This window comes from Humulus lupulus, chromosome 9 (assembly GCF_963169125.1).
Source record: "Humulus lupulus chromosome 9, drHumLupu1.1, whole genome shotgun sequence".
Taxonomy (NCBI): Eukaryota; Viridiplantae; Streptophyta; class Magnoliopsida; order Rosales; family Cannabaceae; genus Humulus; species Humulus lupulus.
The window spans coordinates 23,972,130-23,979,914 of record NC_084801.1 but is presented as its reverse complement, the minus strand read 5'-3'; the positions used below and the strand labels follow the sequence as shown (position 1 = coordinate 23,979,914).

The 7,785-nt window shown below is 31.2% G+C and overlaps 3 long non-coding RNA genes across 3 annotated transcripts; all 3 read right to left on the bottom strand.

The window, feature by feature from the left end:
• Nucleotides 1-508: 508 nt before the first annotated feature.
• Nucleotides 509-1,063, bottom strand: LOC133800529 (uncharacterized). The gene is made up of 3 exons (XR_009876515.1): nucleotides 900-1,063; nucleotides 707-808; nucleotides 509-604 (listed from the first exon to the last, which is right to left on the bottom strand). It is a non-coding gene; the product is annotated as an uncharacterized LOC133800529 (long non-coding RNA).
• A 412-nt stretch (nucleotides 1,064-1,475) lies between these two features.
• On the bottom strand, nucleotides 1,476-2,579 carry LOC133802172 (uncharacterized). The gene is made up of 3 exons (XR_009877177.1): nucleotides 2,124-2,579; nucleotides 1,801-2,037; nucleotides 1,476-1,713 (listed from the first exon to the last, which is right to left on the bottom strand). It is a non-coding gene; the product is annotated as an uncharacterized LOC133802172 (long non-coding RNA).
• A 3,650-nt stretch (nucleotides 2,580-6,229) lies between these two features.
• Nucleotides 6,230-6,624, bottom strand: LOC133802673 (uncharacterized). Its single transcript, XR_009877423.1, has 3 exons — nucleotides 6,485-6,624; nucleotides 6,334-6,408; nucleotides 6,230-6,242 (listed from the first exon to the last, which is right to left on the bottom strand). It is a non-coding gene; the product is annotated as an uncharacterized LOC133802673 (long non-coding RNA).
• Between the last annotated feature and the right edge of the window lie 1,161 nt (nucleotides 6,625-7,785).

Sequence of the window (7,785 nt, the reverse complement as noted above, 5' to 3'; positions counted from 1 at the left end):
GAAAATTATTGACAAAGAAAAACATTAGTATCACCGAAAATACACTACAAAAAAATAGGCATTTAATGGCTATATGGGGGAGACATTGTAGACATTTAATGTCTCCCCCTAGGGGAAACGTTGTTGCAGGAGCCATCTAAAGTGGCCCTATGACGTCTCCCATGGGGAGACTTTGTAGACATTCAATGACTCATATAACGAGTCATCATTGGTTTTTGTATTTTTTTTTAAATAATTAAATAATTATTTTCAGTATATTAATTAATAGAAACAAATATATATTTTTTGAAATAGAATTAAATATATTAATTAAAAAATCTAAATTATATGCAAATTTAAATTGTGAATTTTCATTAATAAAACCGAAATGTGTATATAATATGTTTTTGCTAGCTAAATATACAAAATTGTAATATTTGTTGTTAAACATACAAAATTAACAAATATTACACTATCTAGCTAGATATATAGTAAGAAAGAAAAAGAAAAAGTAAAAAAAAACCTAATATGTGCGACGATGACTTTGAATTATCGGTAGCATATGGTTCACCCAGTGTTGTCGCATTTCATTAATCTGTGCTGATGTATATGGCGTAGTGTTTAGCTACAAAAAATACAAAGTAAAATATATTAGTTAATCATTATTTTATTATATATACTTTAATAATAAATAAATTGTTAACTTTGTATAAATTTATATACATACCTATTTCTTCAAGTAACGTCCAGGTCGTGAATGTTCAATGTAATCCTTCAATATTCTCATAACATAATATCCACATGCCACATTGTCTGGTTGGTGCGGACACTAATATTTTAAAAAAATATCAAGCAATTAATATAAAAAATATTAGTAAAATTCAAGTATAAATTTTCAAAATAATTAAAGTCGTAGTTACTTTCTTTCGGTTGCACAATTTCTATATTATTTGGAATCTCGGGAGGTTTTGGTACACTGGTCAAAAAAAGGTTGAAAGCATTGACTATTACTGCCACAATTTCTTCACGGTTTTCTAGTTATGAATTCACCGGATCACAACAACAAACGTAATATGCATATGGGGCCAATATAATCAACATCCAATGATCACTGCACAAGAAAAACAATACTTGGTAAAAGTCTCCAACGCAAATTTTATAAGGACTAAGTATCTAGCAATAACAAATTTTTGAACTTACCCATGGTTCCAGGGGACAATGATAAGTTGCTCACTTGATCTTAATTGACGACAGCGCTTGAACAGACCTTGAACACGCTCTTCAAATGAACTTCCTTTAGTGACTACAACATTATGATTGACAAATAAAAACTTATTTTGGCGCCATTGTTCTACCAAAAAATTGTATAACAACCTATTAAAAAAAGAGTAGTAGTCAAAAATATAATTTAGGAAATTTGTTTTTAAAATAAATCAAATAAGAAAGGTTAATTAAAAAACTTGTGAGATACCTCATGTATCAAATGACAACTCCTTGTCCAATCTTTTCCATTTGAATAAATTGAAGTATGTCCTCTTTACATATGTAAAGACTTGAAATATCCTGATCGAATACAGAGTCATCATCATTCCAACGAGATATAATATTGTAAATCTATTCCAAAGGACTGGTGTCTTATGTCAGAGAATTACTCAAACGTTGTATTCTTTCTCGAGGTCATTGTGTTGAAGGAGCAATTGGTCGTTCTGATATGTTATTACTTATAGAACAATTCTGTAAAATAATATTAATAATTAGAAAATTTACGAACAAATTGAAATATATAATAACAAAAATGATTATATAAACATGATACATCACCTGTTCATGTATATCATTAGATACGATGACTAATTCCTTAGGCCATGATATAGGATGCCCAATAGCCTGAATGACTATGTACATATTCTGATCAGGTTTTGCATAAGGAAGAGGTGTCGCCAGCTTAATAGCGTCAGTAATCACCACTTGGTAGTTGTTACCTGATTCTTTGTCAATGAGCTTGCCTGATGCAACAATATTGGATAGCGAACCAATGGCTAACTGACAACTAGGTACCTGCACATTATAATAAGTAGCATTATGTATATATGTGTGTATGCATGTACATCCATCATCATTTTCAACTATCAAATTGAAATTACCTCAGTCACAAATGGTACTGGTGGTTCAGGCTGATAGTAAGATGGTGCTGATTGGTCAGGCACATAGCAAGATGGCCCTGGAGGGTCGAGCACATAGTAAGATGGTGCTTATGGGTCGGGCACATAGTAAGATGGTCCTGGTGGGTTTGGAACTACTGGTGGGACTCCAATATTGGATCCTGAACCACTCTGTTGGGCCATGAAAGATCTCAACATTTCCTCTTGTTTACGAAAATGTTCTTCTAGACACGCTTCTTGTTGACGATGTCGTAGCGCTAGCCAAAACAATATCTTTCAATTTCTCTTTCATTTTGGTAGGTTTCGGAGTATCCCAAAACAATGCGGAGGACACACCGTGACCTTTAGCTTGAACACGCCCTCGTGGCTCGGGGGTGCCCAATGCCCTCGTCAACACATCATCAGAGCCTTGGGTTCCCATTGACCCTCCTCCATGAGTTTTTGATAATGAGCCTGTAAAATAAAAGTAATTTATTTAAGTTAGTTATATTAAAATAAATAGATTATATAAGTTCAATATATATAAAAACTTACAATGTTTTTTTGAACCTCAGCTGCCTCTCCAATAAGTTCTCCTTCTTTATTCTTCTGTCGACCCATCGTCCATAAATCAGCTCTATCAATATCAGATAATTGTTGCCCAGTCTGTTGTTGAAGCATCTCTTCCACATGCACGTAACCTCCTCTAGATAGGTTGTGGTTGTATTTGTTCATTCTTCGATATTCTTGCATTTGTAATCTCTTATCTTTCCAATCTGGTGTTAATCTTGAGTTGACAAATTCTAACCATTGCTTATCATTTATGATCTCCTCAAATCCATATGGTTTCCCAGGGGGAAACTCATCTGGTCTTTTCTCTAAAGCATTAAAGATGTGCTTCCTTGTCGTGTCAGTCTTCCATTATCTGAACATCTTTGTTACGTCTTTCATTGTCTCCTTTTTGGAGCTATATTCCAACTGAAAAGTTTTCTGCAAGTTTGAAATAATAATCATATTAAATCACATATTTTAAAATCTTTAAGTAAAATAGAAGTAATTAAATCATACCTTCATTAAATCCCATATATGAGTTTTGGTCTCCGCTGGAACTTCGTTACAGGTGATGGGCACAATAGTCCTCACTATAGAACCCAACGCTGAAGATCGATTACTTCTTGCGGTACTGTAAAGAACGCCCTAGACTAATACTTACAAAACATTCGCATAACATAGTTTATAAAAGAATACCACTTATTATCAAAGTCTCAGTGGGGACTTGCTTAAAACCATGCAAGTTGGCGCCATAAGTTTTAAAAGAAAACATAGATTTTTATGCAAAAGTTCAAAGAAACAAAAATTAAATAACTGAGTCCCACTGATAATTTAGGAAAGTCTCTTAAAAAAAAACATAATTTAAATGGCGTTCTAAGATGATCGTTTTTCCGTCCATAGGAATACCCCACGCCATACACCCCATGATGATAGAACTCCTCACGTCACCACGCGTGCCATATAGAAATCCTATTTGCTACCTGGAAGGAAAGTAAGGGGGGTGAGCTAAAAGCCCAGTAAGGAAGTACAAACAATAAGCAAGTAAGAATACAACAATACAAACACTAACGTTCATCTAAAACATCATAGCATATCATAACATAATCGTAACATATCATCATTGCATATCATAACGTAATCGTAACGTATCATCATTTGCATATCATAACATAATCGTAACATATCATCATATCACAATCATACATCATACATGATGAGTATGGCTCGCTAGTTGTCCATGTCACCCTATGAGGTAAACAGGAGTCTCTAGTCCTTGAATAACCTTGGCGCGTCCGCCCTAGGAGTTACATCTTTAGCTATAGTAACTCGTTCGATGTATCTAACATCGTAACTTGTTTGATGTATCTAACATCGTAACTTTTTTGATGTATCTAACATCCATACACATATCACATTCAACATATCATCACATTATGGCATTCATATTTCATAACAATTCATTCATACAACAGTCTTACCATTCATAGAATAAAATCATAGAATCTATCTAACTTCCTTACCTCAGGTCTAAGCTAAGAAATTTTCACAATCTTTCAACGAGCCTATGTCATAATCAAAACAACATTTCTTAGGTTCATAAAATTATTATTTTTCCCTTCCATACAACTCACGTGTGCATGGGCCATGCACACATAATAACAGTTACACATAACACGCAATTATTCTTAACTACACATAAAGCCATAAAAGAATAATGCTCATTTTACCTATTTTACATGCATGATCTTTTTATAAAAACCACATAGTTGAATAGTAAACATAATTTTAGACGTAAAAGTGGAGTTGCATGTAACATGCATACGTGGGAACATTACGTAATTGTGACGTTTTTAAAAACGATAATTCTACATTTCTTACTTTTATTGTTTAAAATAATAGATATAACATGCTTTATTTTTCTTAAAATTTCTAAGTTGATTAAATTTCTCAAAACATTATTTTATTTTATAAAATAATTTGATTTAGCTTAAAAATGAATTATGTGACAATTTCATTTATTAATCTCAAATTGCAAAGAATTAACCAAAAACTTGGAATTAATTAAAATACCTATTTTTATTATGTTTCTTTAGAAAAATAAATTTTATCATTGTGCTACATAAATGATGTGAGAAAATATATTTTTATCTAAATTATTTAAGACTTAGTTTTATGTAACATAAATCCATATGTGACAATTAAATAACCATTTTTAACCTTTTTAAACCACTACAAGAAAAAATGCTTTTAATAACTCCAAAAATGTGTTATCAAAACCTACGATAACACTTTCTGATGTGTTAAGAAATACTGTGTGATTGTAGGTCAGGGTACTTACCATAACACTTTATCAGTGTTATTCAGATGTGTTATTGTACTGTCAACGATAACACTTTTTTTGTGTTATACTACACTTTAGTATAACACTTTTTTTATGTTATATTACACTTTACTATAACACTTTTTTTGTGTTATACTACACTTTACTATAACATTTTTTTTGTGTTATACTACACTTTAGTATAACACTTTTTTTGTGTTATGCTACACTTTACTATAACACTTTTTTTATGTTATACTACACTTTACTATAACACTTTTTTTGTGATATACTACACTTTACTATAACACTTTTTTTTGTGTTATAATACACTTTAGTATAACACATTTTTTGTGTTATACTACACTTTAGTATAACACATTATTTGTGTTATATAATAAAGTTTCCATAACATAATTCTTTGAATAAAAAGTGTTATTGTAATATATATTATAACTCAATTTTCCTATTATTGTTATATTTAGATATATTTAAATTCTCATTATATATTTTATTTATATTACACTAATTTATTCTATTATATTTTAATTTTTTTATATAATTAAAATTAGCTTTCTAATATATACTAGCATCATCAAATGAACTTGATTTTCAAATAACAAAAATTAAGAACATTCTACATTGAATTAACAATCCATAATTTAGTTTAAAACATGCAACACTGTCATTAACAACAAAATATTCTTTAAGTATTCAAACAATCTAAAAGTTACTATTTAGTCTTAAGTATCCTTTTCTACTTCACTTGTCATATCTGCAAAATAAACAAAGAAATATTTTATTGTTATTATCTAGCATCATAAATTACTTCTAAAAAAATACTATGGAAATTATATCCAAGAAAGGACACCACATACAAAATAATAGATTCAAAACTACACCAAAGCAAACAAAGAAACAAAACACTAAATTATAAGACATTAGTTATTTTTTTAGTATAAAAATGTACCTCTTGGAATAACTTTTTTAGAAGGCCATGCAACTGTGGCACCAACTGCTTCTTGTATTGTAAGCATCGCATGATTAGGAAGAAATAAGTAAGACTTTGGTACAATAGCAACATCAACCCATACTCGCATAAAGTCTGGTCCAAGAGGCTTTCCATGTACAGTTATATTTGGATCACTAGAATCCCAACGACCTTCAGCAACAATTGCATCTGCCCAGTCAAGCAAGTAGCAAGCATTCTTCCCTTCTATAAAGTTATGTATTTTTTCTAGTGCAACACTCTACCAAATTTATTTTAAAGACAATATATTAGTTTTTGTAATTGTTCTTCTAAAATGAAAATTTAAAACAATAACAACTTTTATAATTTACCTTAGGGGACTGAACATTATTTGACTGCGGTACATTGCGAGACTGTCCTTCGCTTGGTGTCACTTTACCACCAACCTAAATATAAAACCAAGATAAGTTTTATTGGAAGAAAAGAAAACTAAGATTTATAAGTGCAAGATAGAAATACCACCAAGTGTTCTTTAAGTAGATTCATCATTTCAGTCATTTTGAGCTTCATATTATGTTGCTCTTCTTCTAACTTGGAGATCTTGCTATTACACATATTAACAACAGTTAGCTTTGACCTTGTCACGCCTCTTCCTTGTCCGATTAAACGACCAGATTTTTGGTTACCAAACAATTTTGTCAAGGCATCCTCATCAGCGTTGTCTGTAGTTCCAGATTTTGGGTCTTCAACAAGAATCTCATTCAATGAACCCTGCATATAAATTAGTATAACTAATGTATGCATTATGGAAAATAAGAAAAAATTCACAAAAATTAAATGACTAATACTCACAAAAATATCAGATGCCGTTAGGTTTACAGGTTCACCATTCTTCTTGGTATGGGCTCTCCGAAAAGCATCGACTCTAGATATTTTACCATCCTCATTTTTTTTCTTCTACACAATACATCAATAGAGATTATAAAATAGAGACTACAATAATGGAAGCAAAAATACAAATAGTATAAAACTTAATTATTACCATATCATCAATTGTTCGAGCATATCCTCTTCGACTTAAAGTGTGTGGAACAGCTTTCTTTCTTCTCTCTTGGCATTTGGCCCTTATATCCTATTTAATAAATAAGTAAAAGAGGCATAACTATATTTAATTTAACACCAATAGAGATAAAAGAGACAGCAACATCACTTCTTACATTATATTTCTTACCAAATGATCTTTACTAATTTTTTTGGCAACAAATGCTCTCCATTCTACATCACTTTTTATGCAATCCGGCTTTAAGGCTAGTCGTTCATTCTCATTTTTTGCATTGATAATATCTTTTACAAGTCTAGATTTCCCAGCTCTCCATAGTTCTGCCATCATTTCAAAGCACATCTTTTTTTGCCAATCATCATGTAAGTCATATTGTGCCTACAATAGAATAAAGAATAACATATTATATGTTTAAGTGTAGAGCTGAATATATATAAAAAAATACACTCATGAAACTTGTAATTCGACCTGAATAGATGCCCAAAGAACATCTCTCATCATTGGTGAAACTTTCCTCCAATCTGAAATAGTGTAAGGAACAACCTCTCGCACAAGAGCGCCCACAAAAGAAGAAAATTGCACTGAGTTAGTACCAACTGGTTGCCCTTTTTCATTCCAATTTATTATCCTTAATTCATTATTCCTCTTGGTAAGATTTTCCAATAGAGTTTTCCCCCTTCTCTTCTTGGCTAAGTTCATTACATTCGCATCTACATCTTGAGGTATTTCTTCAAACTCAGTTTGATTTGCCTCATCAGTTGTT